This window comes from Amphibalanus amphitrite, unplaced genomic scaffold (genome assembly GCF_019059575.1).
Source record: "Amphibalanus amphitrite isolate SeventyFive unplaced genomic scaffold, NRLGWU_Aamphi_draft 000529F_arrow, whole genome shotgun sequence".
Lineage (NCBI taxonomy): Eukaryota > Metazoa > Arthropoda > Thecostraca > Balanomorpha > Balanidae > Amphibalanus > Amphibalanus amphitrite.
In genome coordinates this window covers 129,986-147,614 of record NW_024882023.1, presented here as the reverse complement: position 1 = coordinate 147,614, position 17,629 = coordinate 129,986, and the positions used below count along the sequence as shown (strand labels likewise).

Below are 17,629 nucleotides of genomic sequence, written 5' to 3'. Positions count from 1 at the left end.
GAGTCGGTGTGAGAATCGCGGACTGGCCGCGCAGCATCCGTCCAATCCGGGTGACCCGTTTAGGAGGGGCCGTGACCGTCTTCTGGGTGTTGGTGTGGTGAAAAAAACGGCCGTGTTTTATGCGCACGACTGCGCTCAGACAGCCGCCATCTAGGCTGGCGGCGTCTTTCGTGCGCCATCTCACGACGCACGAGAAGCGTCCTCCGACATAGTCGTCTCGTGGAGCGTCATCCCCGGGCGCCATCGATCTCTCGATGAGTCATTGCCGCCCGGCGACGACCAAGGGCTTCATTCTTCGAGGACCGGCCGTCACTGGCCGGTCCGGAAATCAGGACTGACGGCTCGTGTGGCGCGTCCCGCCGGCGAGACAATCACGGCGCAGAGTGCCACTGAGACAATCACGGCGCAGAGTGGCCACTGAGACAATCATGGCGCGTGGTGGCCACTGACCCAGACGTGGCGCTCAGTGGCTGTAGAGACGATCACGGCGCGGTAGCCACCGAGACAGCCGCGGCCTTTTTCCGATGGACGTCCGGGGCCAATTACAGCGGTAATAAACACACCGTTAGTGGGGCTACGATTCCGAGCGGGCGGTGAATAGGTACGGAACCGACCTGTGGCGGCAGATGAGGATTTGTGGCGGCCCGGAGTGGCGCTGGTATAGCTATACCTACAGCGAACGGTATGCGGTGAGCTGCTGTTGGAGTCCGGTCTGTACATACCAGATCAGGGCAGATTGATGGCCTAATGGACAGAAGAGGAGAATTAAAGCTGCTTCTGGTGTACCGGGTCCGCGGACGGTTACCTTTGCTATGGATGGAGACGTCAGTGTCAGTGAAGCACGACTATTGTCTGAGCGAAGCTTTGTTCTTCATCATAAACAGGTGATTTTATTGGATCCATTTAGTTATTTTTGGACCCAATATCAAAGCATTCCTGTCGATTGATTTATTTCAGTTGAACGAACCGTCTTTTTATCGGTTTGAACGGCAGTTGATGAAGCGAGCTTGTGACATGTTTCGCTACAGCTTTATTCTATAACACATGACCGAGCTGCAGTCGTTAACTTTAATAGTAGGTAAGATCTCTGCATGCTGTTCGGGTGCGCTGACCGCTCCAAAGGCTGACACGCTGATAGTGGGCATAGCGGGCGAGTTTTCATTCACGATTCGCCGTGCCCGTATCACTGACCGGGGTCGGGCCATGCGCTGCCGGTCCGGTCTTTGAGTGCCGTCACCGGACGGTGGGCACGCTCTCAGGCCTAACCGGACGATTGTTGTGACGCGTGCACTGTCACTGAGTGATTTTCCACGGTCGTCAGACGGAAAAACAACAGTCGCGGGTGGTATGAACGGCGCGACAGGGGCGTGACAGGGTGCACGCGATGCCGCCACGTCACGGGGGCGGGCGGTGCGGCGCCGGGCGCGGACGGGGAAGTCCTGTATAGTGCGTGCCGCTGAGCCGTGTGTCGCCGCGGGCTGACAGTGCCCAGCTATGTTCAGCGCTGAGCCGTGAGTAGCTTATTACGGCGCTGGTCAGCAGTGTTCCGCACCGTGCACAGTAAACGCTGAGTGCTCGGACATCGGGCCCCGCGCGGACGTTAGCCGCCAGTTGATAAGCCTCGGATATTACATATATGTGCCAGTTGATAGGCTAGCCACGACGATTGCGGCGCTGAGGTGGTAGTGGCCCCATGGGCCGGATACAATCGCAAGCTCCGTGGGAAAATTGGTTTGCTTGGAAGCAATATTCCACTCACGGAACCGTGAGCCGAGTGCTTAGGATGTCTAAATCGCTGCAGGCGCATCAGTGTGCAGGGTAACGTGCTTCATTTATACGATGAAAGACATATGCCTGTGAGGGAAACGGTAATTAATGCCTTGATAAAACCAAAGTAAAGCAAGGCCAGCAGAAAATATCCACTAGGAACCATAAGGATTCCTCTTGAATAACGGGAGAGGTGCCGCGCGACGATTGTTCCCGAGACTGCGACGACCGGACAAGAACGCAGCGGTGACCTGAGCGGTGACTGCGTCGCCGCACAGAACAGAAACCGTGAGCCCGTGCCGTGACGAATATCTATGCTGAACTCAGATGTACTGAATCCGTTTAACGTCCTCCCAAATCAGTCGACCGTGCATACTCAAGTATTATTCTGTCAATTTCATAAATTTGAAAGGTGCCGGTAACACGAGAAACGTGTCCACTGCATTCATTGTCAAATCAGTGACGATCGGTAGACTATAGACATTAACCTCCGGCTGCGAGCAAATCGTGACAGGAGATGTCGTTTTAGCGACTGATCAATTCAGACACGATAGATCACCTCGCAAACCTCTCAGCAGTTTGATACGGAGGAGAATGTGGAAAACGGCAGAACGGTTGGGCGTTTAGTGGGTTATATGTATGTACTTATAGTCGTTGGCTGAGCTGTTAGCCGGTATTTGGCACTGACCTGATTGAGTGCCGAGTCTGCTGGTCGCTGAGGTGGCCGCTGTGAGTCTGCTGATGGCCCGGACTGACTGACGTTGACCTGCGGGTCGGTGGGTGGCCGCTCTCCTGTCCGGGACCACTGGCACCGCTCGCTCGCGCCGCGCACACGTCGCTGCCGCGCCGTCTCTCCGCCGACTGCCGCGGCGCGCTCGGCTGCTGCGGGCCGTGCGGCGCGAGCGGTCGTCACACACGACGGCAGATGGCTGGCTCCCCGGCCCGCCGGCGGCGGCGGCGGCGCGTCCCGGCGGGCCGCTGCCGTGCCACACACTCTGTGACGGGCGCGCGTGTCACGGCAGCGCCGTAGTCACGGGATATTGGCGACGGGGCGCGCCGAACGAGGCGGGTGTGTGCTGTCGATCCGGGCACGGCGAGCTGCCGACACACGGGGGCCGGGGATGGCGTTCGAGGGGGCTGTATGTAACTTACGATAACCATACGTATGGTAAATGTGTGTAGTCCTTACAGGCCGCTCGAGCCGTCGATGGAATACGGGTGTCGTGACGCCTGACGGTGGCCCGGTCCGATCAGATATCGGACCGATATCTGATTCGCTCGTGACTGGGCGAAATGACAAGCTGCGAGAACGCGGAACTGCTCGTTTGGAGTGACAAAAACAGTTGTCGGCAACTGAGATCGCCCAGATCCTGGTTGAACATCGAACGATATCGAACTGAGACCTACCTATAACAAAAGCCAATCAAAGGTTTCAGCATACAGGACCGGTGTTCTCACATGTGCCATACAATACAGGAATCGGAAAGTTGAGCAGCAAAGGAAAAAAAATGTTTCTTCTTTATAGAGCCAGCTAATGTGATAAATGGCCGTATAATTTGTTGACGGGTCGGTGCATTCGAATACGATCAACCCTCACCTTCTTTGACCTGGTGTTTCATCACCTTCCGGGTGTACGTATTCCCATGCATATTTATTTACATGTGTATTCATATGCATGACTGGGCAGCTGTGTGTAAGTGCAGTTGCACGTCCGGTGACTGGGCAGCAGATGGCACTGATGGACGAGCTCTCATTGGTGTACCGGCCACAAACGGGCACCGGACACGCGCACCTGAACCGGCTGGTGCTAATTGATAGCTCAGTGCGGCCGACTGACAGGTGACTACCCGGCTTAGGATCTGTCGCGGCCGGCGTGTCGCACAGGTGCAGTGCTACTTGTAGTTGTAATTCCATACTCAAAATTAAGTCAGCTAGGTTGTGAATGAGTTAAAAAGAAGCATATGGAGCCTCAGGACAGATTTTGCGGGCAGTTTAGTGCTTAATGTTAATGCAGTATGTCTCACCGTTTCGGCTCTCGGTGATCCGTGTTTACTATACATCGATAAGGATTAGCTACTATGTGCACCTCTTCCCGCACGGCACTCCTTCCCATTCGACATTGAGCCGTAATGACCCTGTAATTTGGGCCGTGTTCCCCTCGGAGGGGCCGCGGCGTCTCGACTCGCTCTGATTCCCGCCGATCGTCCTTGGCCGGGGGCACTCCGGTACCGCTGTGTCGAGCTGACTCGGGATCGAGCGGTCCCGGGCCCTGAGGTGTCAGGCGAGCTGATGAAGCGTCAGTGCTGATTGCGGGTGTTACACGAGACACCGTACTTTTGGGCAGCGTAGTGCGCATTTATAGACCGGTCGCTGGGGTACGGTTGAAGATGGGCTCAAAATGATTACCTGCGTTCTCATCGTTGTGATATCCTGTCCGTTCTGCTGTCTTTTTTTTTTGTCTGAGTAAAATTAGAAATTATGGGTAGGTGCTTAGCCATAGGACCGTTTTCTGATAACTGAGAATGTTATTTTTTCATGTTTGATGTTTTAGAAACACTTCACCAAAGATGCTAAACGTGGTATTTAATTTCAGCTGCGGATTAATTACCTATGGTAAGGCGAAATATAATAAAGTAGGGATCATCTTTCATAATTCAATGAGCATCAAAATAATTGTTGGTCGCTCGTGCAGCAAGTCGTATGGACTACATCTACGGGTGGCGAACGGAGATGGCTGGAACAACATCCACCGTTTTTCACTGCTCTGTGGGCGGCAGTGCATTGTCCCGGTGATGTAAGAGGGCGTGAGTACTTGTTCGCTTGCTATGGTTTAGTATTTCCTTTGCCTGTAATTAACTAGCGTAGGTCGGCCCACCATGTACTGGAGTCATTTTCCGAACAACGGTGCACATCTCGGTACGAGTGTTACATTCGTGTCGGCATTGGCCGTTTGTCAGACTCTCGTGGCTCGCGGGCCGTGGGTCATGAGCGGCCCTGCCCCAACCGTAAGAGTGCCCAGTCACCCGTGACGCAGCCTCCGACTACCGAGTCCAACACGCGCTATAAAACGCTCTTCAAACGTTTACCCACCCATTTAGAGCGTCCGCAGTCGGCTCCTTGTCGTAAAACCCAACGGTGTGCGTTGGTCGGTCGTGACATTATGGTGGAGCCGCGACCGCGGGTCTCGGCTCTCCGCTGCAGGGCACGCCTCCCGGCCCGATCGGTCGGGAACGGCTCGTGAAACGCTGAGAGTGGTCCGTGATGGTCCGTCAGGCACTGGAGATTTCCGTGATGGTCAGACACTGGGGATGGTCCGTCAGGCACCGGACATGGTCCATCAGACACTGGAGACACAGATTGAGGAGTGCTTTGACATTGTATTTCTCGTTATTAGATAAAACGTTACTCGGGATGGGATGTGCCCGTGGCCCGTGCTTTCTATCCAGGTTATGTATGCTTGGCCGGCTACATGCCGCGCTGTCATCAGTCATTGGCGGCGGTGACAGCGGCGGGCCGCAGAGTGGAGTCGCCGGTCCGTTAACCCGGCCATATGTCGGCGCGTCTCTCCGCTGACGGATCCGTCATCGAATCGCAGCCCACCTGCCGTCGTCCGAGATACGGAATCCGAATGCCGCTGAATGTTTTCCCCGTGCACCGCCGACACGACGGCGACACTGCGACAGACGTCGGCTCCGGCCGCGCCGCAGCCGCGCTCCCCGGCCGCTAACGGCAGCCCTCTCGGGCTTCCGGTCACGGCTGAGCGCGCCACTCGGTCTCAGGGTGCGTGTCACGACCCGGCCGCTCGGCAGCCGGCACGGAAGCCGAACATCGCGCCGACCCCGGCACGGCACGGCCGCCGCCCCGCGGAGGAGGCGTCCCGCCGCGCGCACCGGCAGTGCACGCTTGAGCGCGTTCGGCGTCGCGGCGCTCCCCGCACCCCCGTATGCAAATGTTCAGCCAACTCATTTTCGATGAATGCTGTTCTGGGTGGCGTATTTACGGGGCGCGATAGCCGTGTGAAGTGACCCGTGACTCCTCTGCAGCGCAGCGCGGTGCGCGCGGCACGCCACCGCGGGGGCAAGGAACTCAGTCGGCCCGGACAGACGGACTCGGCGTCCGCGCCGCTCAACACGCCACCGACAAACCTCCTGGTGGAGAAGGTCCCGGCCCCGAGAGGCTGTCCCGATCGGGACGGTGCCCGGTTGCAGGGCGTGTTCTTACAAAAATTCCTGGGAACCGATGTAACTAAACACACGTCATACAATACTTATGCCTAACCGGCAGCCACTCCTCATGCTAATGCCATCATTGCGTACCATCTGCGTAAGTAATTAGACGATCGTTTGTTGCGCTGCAGCTGTAAGCTGCCGTATTCCTGTGATTAGCGCCGATGCAATGGGGTGGTGCAGCGGTCGTTTGGAAGCTTTACTGCCACGCACGGTCATCTATGAACTATTAACTTGTCTGAGTGACGGAACTCCTAATTCCACCTATGAACTACTTATTTGTCTGAGAGCCGACTCGCCTGCCCGCCCCGCAGCCGTGGCCAGTGGTCACTGCACTGGCCGGAGCGGCCGTTACCCCGCCGCGGTGTGCCTACAGACCGCAATGGTACTTACCTTCAGCCTCATTACCCGCTCGTGGCCGTAGCAAAAGAGCGCATATATGTCATCAACGCTTTCACGCATTTAAATGTTCACACATTCAACATTTAGTCGGCTGAGCCGTGCCTCAGGCACATATGGGAGCATGAACTATGCGCATTGCGCATATATAGCGACCGTTATACATGCATACGTTCAATATTGAATTGGTACGCTTGAACTTAACACATTTTAATTGTGATCGGTACACATCACATTTATGATAAATTCTGAAAAATGTCTTTACCGCGGTATTTATCACCACTCATTGTTAACCTTATATTTACCCATTGACTATCGAAATATATGTAAAAGTTATAGTCTTTCCACTTTCTCACATGCAGCAACGTATGTACATTGTTCACGCCCCGACGTCCCTTTCCCCTAATCTCTCCTATACCGTTCCCGGTGGGCGGATGGCGGCACGTTGTTCCGCCGCCGGCCGCAGCCAGCGCGGGTGGGGTCGTTCCGTTCGGTCGACCACCGCGTTGGTTAGCCAAGTGCGCACACGACCCCACAGGTGCCTTACGGGTGGCAAAGTGCGCACAGGACCACCCCGCAGGTGCCTTACAGGTGGCAAAGTGCGCACACGATCCCACAGGTGCTCTACGGGTGGCTAAGTGTGAACTGGACCCCACAGGTGCCTTACGGGTGACAAAGTGCGTACACGACCCTACAGGTGGGTCCTTCATTGTCTGTACCTACTCTATACGGTCCGGCCCTATTCCACTATATCTCCCCGCTTAGTCACTTGTGTCCTATCCACATTCCACATCCTTTGCCCTCTCTGCAGCCTCTGCAGCTGCTCTTTTCCTCCCTGACCCCTCTCTCCCTCTCTCTCTCTCTCTCTCTCTCTCTCTCTGAGACTCTCTCCAGTTTCCACCTTTTCTCCTCGCGCCAGGGGCCTCATGTCGCCAGTGATGACCTTTTGATGAGAGCCACCAGAGCGTTGGCCTTGCAGACACTGATTCGTCCTCGTACAGGCCTCTTTGTCACTGCGCTATCCGTGCGTGAACCATTACCCGAGTCAATGTCCGAACCTCCCCAACTGTGTAGCATAAATAACTCTGAATTAGATATGCAATGAAACGATATGTAGCTTTATGCTGTCGAATGAAAGATTGCTACTTTCAACTGATCTTCCACGTCAGGGGGAGGATAGCGCTTCATTGTTTGGCAATGCTAACCGGTCGACCTGTTAGCAGTTCCAAATAGCCCTGCTTCGTCAAACATTCTTGATCATTCCACCTGAGGCATGCTTTGCACCTTGCGCTATTTAACGTTTAAAAACAGAACTAGCTTTTATTTAATGTTTATTTAATGTTTATTTAATGTTTACTGGCTCTCGTACCCCATGGATGAATATTTAGTGTCCGTTAATTATTTGCCTTTGTAGATGTTGGTTACGATCACTGCGTTATGGCAAATCATGTATTGTAAACACTCGTACTTTCGATTCTCTGGACAATCCAAAATTTTATCCAAGTGAACTCACATTTGGCCCTGTCTCGGCTGACGGTCACTCCAACCGTGGACGTTTGGACAACCGATGAAGGAAGGGTTAGCTCAAGAAAAAATGCGCGTTCCCGGGCGACCGTTTTTTCGTTTATTACCTTTCCCAGTACGTAGCCTTCACTTAGAAATCGTGGCGCTCTTGTTGCGTCAGTACTTCCGATATAATGCAGATGTCTCTAACCTAACAGTTTACACTTCTGCCTCTCGGCGACCTGAAAATGCAGATGTCGCTATAACTATTTCTGCTTTTATAATGACCAATGTATATGACTGCACCTACTTTCTCGTGTTTCTGACTGTAGCACACTGAGAGCTGGCGTGACGCACATTACCACCGGTACCCTAACCGGATTGATATGCAGGTATACCGCTGGCGGCTGTCGTTATCAGCCGCAAATCCGCGAGTATCGCCACAGTAGCGGTATCCCAACCACGGGCAATGGGCCCGCTGTACAGCTTTCCGATCCCCTGTGCCAGCCGGAGAGTCGGTTCTGTCAGTCTGGGGCGAGATATTCGACTGTCGGAGATACAAGCCGGTAAACATTTTGTGACTCTGACTAATGACTATATCTGCTAACCACAAAGCCATTTGTTAGTAAATCATGTACCTATGACAAATACAAACGGACATTGTATTTAGCATTAGCAGCGAACCCATTTGTGATGCTCGTTTCCTGTGCTCATGGTCATGTATCTGTGATAGCTCACCCGGATTGACATCCCACTTTGGATGGGATAATGCAAGCGCTAAATGAGGTGTGACCTGATCATTGGAGCGCTGCAAGTGAAAGGACCGACTGCGCTCTCGTCTTGACCGAAAAACAACGCCAGGTCATTTAATATGCGCTGTTGGCGGTCGCAGACAAGTGTTTACAGTGGAGGTATCGACAGGGAATGTCAGGCCCCATTATGTAAAATGTCCCATTCAGTTGTGGACCTCAGCGGTGCGAATAATTCACTTCACCGCTATACTACAGAATGCAGAGGAGAGTGGGGCTCAGAGTCTATGGCCGACCGCGGCAGTGGCTGCGGTGTTCCGAACGGTTCTGAGGTCGCCGCAGCGGCAGATGGCGATCCCCACCTCCGCCACTCGGGTCTCTATCAACAGCGGACAAAACGGCAGCACCGTACCGCCCGCGCGGCATGCACGGGCCCGTGCAGCAGCTGTCGGCGCCGAGTGCCGCGGCGTCAGCCCTCTCGCGACTGACCCCGCCGGCGCCGGGTCGCCACAGACGGCAGATGGCCCTCGGCCCGGCAGCGGCGACATCCACCGACAGCGGCACAGCCGCGGATCCGGCAAAAAGGCCGGCCGATAACGGCGAGTTGGGCGCTGACGGCGCGAAACGCGCTGACGCTGGTTTTACGATAACTGTTTTGTTATGAATTCGCTGCTGGCTGGTCTCAGCCCACTGTGTGTCTACCCGCAGTGAGTTGCAGCCTCCGTCATATAGTGCGGCCGGACTGAGAGACAGCCGAGTACGGCCCGAAGTGAGCTGCAGCCCCCGCCACCCTCAGTGCAGTCGGACTGGGGGGGGGGGGGGGCAGCCGAGTACGGCCCGCAGTGAGGTGCAGCCCCCACCACCCTCAGTGCGGCCGGACTGAGAGGCAGCCGAGTACGGCCGGTCGTCTCTGCGGCCGCCGAGGCGGTATCAGGTGTTTCGGTGGCGGCCGGTTCCCACATTTACCTGCCGTCTGTCTGTCTGTCGGAGCTGTCTGTCCGCGCCGCCGCGGCCGGACAGCAGCTGCCTGTCTGTCGGCAGAGCTGCGCGAGACAGCCGGCCGGCGAGTGTACGAGTATGACAGAGTGCCGGGTCCACTGCTGCACCTGCAGCGGCGGGGGACGGCTTCAGAGCGGGGCACTTCCGCGTATTAATCAACTGCGGGCAGGCCGCACCTGGAAATGCGGTGTGCAGTGCAGCTCTGTTGTGAACAGTCTGATGGAGCACACCCGCTGTGTAAATTCCGGTGGCGCCGACAGAACAGATGGGCTAATCGGAACAGCGCGTTCACACTTATTGTTGGCATGCCATGCATTCCATAGATCTCTGTTAGATAGATAAATGCAAGCATTCACCAGCAATGCATCCGCTGGTGTTGCTACACTTCGTATGGTAGGTATCATCCGAGGAGCTGCGTGCTTCCCGTTTCCAAAGTTTGGTGTTATACGCCGCTGCGTGGCTGCGGTCGCCAAAGTGGTGCTTTACTTGCTGTGTGGTTGCAGTTTCCACGGTGTGCTTTGAGATGCTTTATGGGTGTTACGTAGATGCAGTCTTCATTGAGTTATGCTTAGCTGCTTGGTTGCAGTCTCCAAGGTGAGTTATGCTTAACTGCGTGGTTGCAGTCTCCAAGGGGTGGCGCCATGCTTGCTGCATGTTTCCAGTCTCCGAAGTATGGTGTTATGCCTGCTGCGTGTTTCCAGTCTCCTAAGTATGGTGTTATGCCTGCTGCGTGTTTGCAGTCTCCTAAGTATGGTGTTATGCCTGCTGCGTGTTTGCAGTCTCCATTGGTATTACGCCTGCTATATATGTAGTGTCGGTCTCCACGGTCTCTGTGGTTGTGGTTGTGGTTGTGGTTGTGGTTGGTTGCAACCTGGTAGTGGTTGCAGTCTCCAAAGTGTGGTGTTATGTCTGCTGCGTGGTTGCAGTTTCCAATTTGTGGTGCTGTGTTATTATATGGGTATATTTTTTGTAAGTAGGTATACCTGCTTGTTGCGTAGTTGCAGTCTCCAAGGTGTGATATACCCACTGCGTGGTTGCAGTCTCCAAGGTGTGATATACCCGCTGCGTGGTTGCAGTCTCCAAGGTGTGATATACCCGCTGCGTGGTTGCAGTCTCCAAGGTGTGATATACCCGCTGCGTGGTTGCAGTCTCCAAATTGGTGTTATACCTGCTGCATAGTTGCGGTCTCCAAGGTGTGTGAAGCCTGCTGCGTGGCTGCGGTCTTTGAAGTTTTTTTTTTTATTTAGTCTGACCTCTCTCCAACGGGCTCATGTCCCAATTATAGGAGAGAGCACCTGCTCCTCCCTCCGTCCTATTCCCCCACCCCCCAGGCTACGGCTGAAGTGGGAGCCTACCCCACACCTGGTGACGCAGCCGGGGACGACGCCCGCGGAACGGGCGGAACCGGGAATCGAACCCGAAACCCGGCACCGCCCGCACCGCGGGTCGACGCCTTAACCGACTGCGCCACCAGGGCCGCAGTGGGTTATTTTTTTATTTATATTTCGCCTAACGTGAGCATTGCTTTGGTTTAGACGGATGTAGACAAAATCTGCTCACATGGAACGGTCACCGACAGTAAACTGACCATGAATTCAACTCTATGGACTCCGACTCCGGCCAGAACTGCCGACTTAAACCAACTCCTATTGCGATTCCGCAGCCCTGATTGTGTCGTAAATTTCTTTAAATTGACTCTGGGTTGCGAGCTATTGGGGTGGCCTTTTTCCCATAGATGTGCCTTCTACCTGCCTTCCTTCACTGCTGGAATGATTAGGTACGAGTATGCTTGCACTACCGTTTAGAGGCTTGGACATCAAAAGTGCGCCCAATCCGTCGTAACTTTGATTGCTCCCATCCCTCTGCCGCTGCTGTCACTGTTCCATCATGGCACTGCTGCCAAATGTAGCTCTGAAACAAACCGTTTTAATCATGGAAGCCAGGGTAGCTCGCGGAAGACAGATGTGTGGAAGCCTTTTCAAAATTATTCTTAACGGCCTAGACAGGCTTTAAATGTTTTATTTAGCATGGTTAACTTGACAGTTGCGACTAATTCCATTTCATGACTTAACAATCTAAAAATAGAATATGCAAGTTGGATCTGAACGATCGTGTTGATCAACAGAGGGGACTCGTGGCATGCGCGATAGTCGGATCTACAGTTCCGTGCGGCGATTGTCAATCGTAGTCGTCGGCCACTGACAACAGTTCACACACGTTTACCCACCGATTATCGGTACGTTGTCTGCTTCCAACTCAGTGATACTCGGCTTGCAGATATTTCACGTCAGCGCACATTCGTCCAATCTGCACCCTCTCCCTCTCTGTTGGCCGGACGGCGGCGGCGGCCGGGTCCGAGCGACCCTGCCGTGCCGGCTACCCGTGCACTCAGTATACTACTATATGTGCCCAGCCGACGTCCCGTACATACGCCCTTCCGTGCCATCTGCTGCGGGTGTGTAGTAATTATGTCCGCGCCATCTGGACGAACGTCTGTACGGCGGCCGAGCCGCGGCCAGCGCCGCAGCCGCTCCTCTGCCGCGGAGCTGGTGCACATACGGAGTCACATGACATTACGGCATCGGATCTTACAGAAGTTATCCCTCGTTAGAAGATCTTCTTCAAGGGAAAACAGCAAGAAAGATTGCTGATGTCATTGTTTCATGAGTGGAAAAGAATAGGTAGGTATAGGTCAGAAATACCGCGATTTAAATGGTTCAGAAAGTGGACAGCGTTTGATTTCAGTTTTACTTCCCAGTGGAGTGTTTTCAGCAAGTCACGATATAGCTAATATGCGAAAGACCTCATAGTTAGGTACGTGTAGTGGTTTTTTTTTTTTGAATTTTGCTCCCGACAGGCCGAGGCCCTGGTCGGGGTAGGGGGAAGTTACTAGCTGGCAATTAGCCAGATCTTCCGTTTTACTTTACTTTAATGCCGGCTATGTTACTCCGGCCCAAGGCAATATCAAGAACAAAGTTTACGTTAGCCCGGCTCATGTGACGTCCGGTGAAAGCAAGTGCAAGGGAAAGCCAGAAAGGGTGCCAGAGTGGCAGTGCCGAGAGGGATTTTGAGTACTTACATTTCTTGCTGCTGAATCTTGATGCTGAAATGTGGTAGTGTTGTAATGTGTGCTGTTGTTGTGTTGTGAGTTCCACCAGGAAAGTCCTAACTAGAAAAACCTGGTGCCTATCTTAGAGGGCAAAACCTGTGCGCTTTTGCCAAATTGCACAGGAAAAATCCCTTTGCTTTGATATTACGTTACGTTATATCGCTAATGTGTAAGTGTGTTTGTGGAGCTATCGCCTTCATCCACTCCCGGGGGCCATGGATGCAAGCCACCTAGGCCACGCCCGGGGTGTCCGGCCAGATAGCTTCGGTGTCTCGAGTGGGCCTCAACCTTTAAGAGGGATCCCTGTCGAGAACCGCGAGAGGGATGGGCAGGTCCCGATTGCCGCCGCCGCCGCCGGAGGGACGCAAACACGCGCGCTCGCAAACGTAAGGGAGAACAAGAACAATTGAAACAAAACAATCACAATGAAACACGAGAAAAACCAAGAGAAACCAAGAGAAAATCATGTCTTCAATGAATTGGGGGAGAGGAGCCCACCGCCGCGTGCCAATGGTCCCCGCGGCGGCGGCTGGTGCCCGTAAGCTCGGGGCTCCTGCAAACTCCCACCAAGTGCTGATTTGTATGATGGGAGTAGTGACGTTTCAGTGTGGGCTCCTTTGGTGTGACAATCTACAATAACGGGTCGTTGCGGACGGCATAGTGCCGACACCTCTGTCTACCGAGCAGATGGGGGGGGGGGGGGGGGAGCCCGCCGCCGCGTGCCAATGGTCCCCGCGGCGGCGGCTGGTGCCCGTAAGCTCGGGGCTCCTAAATTGACATGGCCTGTATCGAATTCTTCAGGAATCAAAAAGATTGAGTCCCGCGCCCAGAACCGCTATCGACGGCTTGCCGACCACGGAACTGAGCGCGAGACTGTGCTATATGGATCGGTCTAGCCTGGAATTCTTCAGGAAAGAGAAAAGCAAGTCGAGTAGATCCGGGTGAGAATCGCCGAGGAGAGTAGGAATTGAAAGTGCAAGTTGGTTGTCTGTGATATATTGGATTATAGGTTGTCTCTCAGTTTGATATTGGGGACAGTGGATCAAGAAGTGTTCAATTGTGTATCTTATGTTACAACGTTGGCAGATTGGAGGGGGGCCTTGGTCGAAGATATATTCATGTGTCAATTTAGTATGCCCGATTCTGAGTCTGGCTATAATAACTTCTTTAAGCCGGGTATTTTGATAAGCAGTCGACCAGTGTCCGATAATTGGTTTGATTGGGTGAAAGTAGTAATGTGGATTTACGTCCCATTCAAACTGGACATACTTTTTGTAGGACGCGTAAATGACATTGAGATAATCTGATACCGGGCATGGGAGGGAGTTATTGGGGGGATCACGGAGGCTGGCTTTGGCCGCTTTGTCCGCGCGCTCATTCCCCACAATATTCGCGTGACCGGGTATCCAGATTATCTTAACTTCTCTGTTTTGGTCGGTGATTTGATTAATTTGTCTTTTAATGTCTCGCGCGATTGGGTGCGAATCATTATGGGCCGCTGCGATTGATTGCACTGCTGCCTTGGAATCAGTACAAATCATTAGTTGTCTATCAGGTTTGTTGATTACGTGTCGAAGCGCTGCACTGATCGCGTAGAGTTCGGCCGAAAAGATGGAGTGGTTATCGGAGAGGCGGGTGGATTGTGCGAATCCTTTTATATAGAAGGCGGCTCCGGTCTTGTTGTCCGCCCGAGAGCCGTCTGTGTATATAAAAGTATGGTCTTTGTGGTCGTTTTGGAATTCGAGGAAAAGTTGTTTCATTTCATCAGTGTTCATGTCTTTTTTGTTGTCATCGAAGAGGATGAGGGTTTGGATGGGGTGCCTAGTCCAGTACGGGCTCAGTGGAGGGTTATCTAGAACCTTTGGAGTTTCTATTTTATAGTCCCTAAGTATGTTTTTAAGGTGTCTTCTTATTGTTTGGTACTTGTATTCTCTATGTGTTATTATGTTATTTTCTGGTAGGTTACTGAGTATAGCGTATGGTATTGTATCTTTTCTTGCCATTACTTTCGTGTAATACCTTATAAGCTGGTATTCTCTTCTTCTTTCCAAAGGAGGAATGTTTGAATCAACACGGAGATTCGATGAAGGCGAAGTGCGGAGTGCGCCAGAAATAATGCGAAGAGCGGAATTCTGGATACTCTCGACCTTGTTACTGAGAGTAGTGGATATATTTGTTAGTAAAAAGGCATTATAATCCAAGATGGATCGAATCAGAGATGTATATAGAAGTGTCAGTGTTTTTCTGTCGGCGCCCCAGTGTGTACCAGAGATACATTTCATGATGTTGAGGCGCCGGGTGCACCTTCCTGTGATGTCTGCTATGTGTTGTGTGAAAGTGAGTCCCCTGTCCAGTGTGATGCCTAGATATTTAAAGGTATTTGTTTGCGGAATCTCAACCCGGCCCAAACGGAGCGGGCGTGGAGGTGTGGGGTGTCTGCGTTGTTTGGAAAAGGTTAGTGAGGCTGACTTGTGGGGAGCAATTTGCATTCCCCACTTGTCACACCATTTGTTTACGTGGTTTAGTACCGTTTGAAGTTTTTGGTATGCCGCATTCACATTGTGGTGCGACGTCCAGACCGCCAAATCGTCCGCGTACATGGAATAGTGTACGTTATGTGTTACATTGTGTATATTGTCAAAGATGTCATTTATATATATAAGGAAGAGCGTCGGGGAGAGAGGACTTCCCTGAGGGACGCCGTGATCGAGGTTATGTAGGGTTGAGTAGGTGTTGCCTACTCTGACCTTGAAAGTGCGGTTATTAAGAAAATTACTTATGAAATTGGCCATTCGTCCGCGTATTCCCATGTTATGTGTTTTTATAAGTATAGCTTTGTGATGTACTTTGTCGAAGGCTGCTTTCAGATCGAGGAAGAGTGCAGCTGTAACTTTATTATGGAAAAACCCCTGTTGTATCGTGTCAAAATGTGTATCAAGTTGTCAGCTGTGGAGCGTGCTGGTCGAAATCCGTTTTGGTGTTGTGAGAGCTTGTGTTGTGATTCTAGGTACACTCTGATTCGATTGTTGACCATTCTCTCGACGATTTTAGAGGCACAGCTCGACAATGAAATTGGTCTGTAACTAGCTGGATCGGTGCTATGTTTGTCTTTTTTGAGAATGGGGATGATTATACTTTCTCTCCAGGAGTCCGGAAAGTGGCCTTCAACCCATAGCTGGTTGATGACCTTGAGAAAGTGTTCAAGCCCAAAGGGGGTTAGTTTTCTGAAGAACATGTAGGGCAGTTTGTCCGGGCCTACCGAAGTATTCCCACACTTTACGATTGCATGTTGTAGTTCATATAGGGTGAATAGGTGATTGTAATGTTCTGTGTTGTCGGATTGGAACGTGAGTGTTGATAGGGTGGTGCTGAGGTTGTTGTGTAGAGTGCCTGAGTAGTTGTTGTTTGAGGATATGTTTGCATAATGGGCTGCAAAATGTGTGGCAACTGCTTGTGGGTCTGTTGTGAGTGTGTTTTGTATAATCAGTGACGGAATTTTATATATCTTTGGTTTATTGATGCGGAAACATCTAAGATGTTCCCAGACTTTAGTAATGGGTGTGAAACGGTTGAATTTGTTCGAAAAGCTTTCCCAAGACTCTTTTTTTGCTGCATTGATGACTTCTTTTGCGTTCTTGATTTCGTTCCTGAGCTGAATTTCATGAGCGACACAGGGGCAGGCCCTACATTTCCGTAGGGCTCTGCGGCGCCTCGCGACTGCTTTTTGACAGTTTTCCGTCCACCACGGGGCGTGTTTGTAACCCTGTCTTTGCTTTGTCAATGGGACAGAACGTTCAGCTGCTTCGCCTATTATCTGAAGGAAACTTTCTATGTTTACTGTATCGTTGTCATTTACGTTATTGTTTGTATTGTCGTTGAAGCTAAGAATGTCAAGTTGTTCATCTATGTCGTCCTGGAATGTCGTCCAGTCCGCTTTGTTAAAGTTCCATTTCGGGAGGTATGTATTTATGGTTGACCTTGAAGAGGATTCAACTGTTATATGCATAGGATAATGATCACTAAAGTATTGGTCGATTTGCACTTTTGGGGTAAAAAGCAAGCTGATTTCTGGAGAAGTCAGCACAAGATCAATTACCGAGTATTGATTTGTTCCGTTCATGATTCTGTGGAATGTTGGTGATTTGTCATTAAGGCAAATGAGATTATGTTTGTTAATGATGTTGTAAAGTGTGGTGCCGCGCTGTGTTATGTTGTTGCAGCCCCAGGCAGTGTGGTGAGCATTAAAATCACCTATTATCATTTTAGGGGAGGGGATTTGGCCAAAGAGTCGATCCAGTTGTTGGTACGTTACGTTAATACTAGGTGACAAGTAGAGAGAGATTACATTAACGTCTCGCTGTGCAATTTTGATTGTGGTTGCAACGTAATTTAGGTTAGAGTCAAAGTTAACTTGATGATGTAGAAGGTTGTTAGAGACATACAAAGCCGAACCGCCTCGGCGTGGGGAATCATTTACGTTATTGCAGTAAAGAGAATATCCAAAGAGGTTAAAGTTATATTTAGTCGAGTCAGTGTCGAGGAAGTGGGTCTCTTGGATGGCGGCTACTAATGGCTTTTTATTAACTATATATTCACGGAATTCCGCCCAGTGGGATACTACAGAGTTAGCATTCCACTGGAGCAGGAATTCCTCCGTGTGTTGTGGCATATTACTGTTTCTTTAGAGCGGACCGAGTAAGCGGGCCGGACCTGGCTGACTCCAGCACATCCAGGTCGGCCAGGCTCAAGGGAACGGTGTTGTTCCGGCGGAGCGGTGGAGTGTCGTGGGGCGGCGGTGAGGGGGTGGGGGCGCTGACTATGGTAGTGTCTAGCTCGTCGAGCTGTAGGGAGATAGTGTCGGCCTCTGATTGGCCGCT

The 17,629-nt window shown here is 52.1% G+C and overlaps 1 protein-coding gene across 1 annotated transcript in view; it reads right to left on the bottom strand.

Moving 5' to 3' along the window:
• LOC122393303 overlaps positions 1-2,610 on the bottom strand; it is a 33,691-nt gene extending 31,081 nt beyond the window's left edge. Inside the window, exon 1 of the mRNA XM_043389202.1 lies at positions 2,456-2,610. The gene's annotated coding sequence lies outside the window, so the exon portion shown is untranslated. The remainder of the gene's footprint in view (positions 1-2,455) is intronic.
• Positions 2,611-17,629: the final 15,019 nt, after the last annotated feature.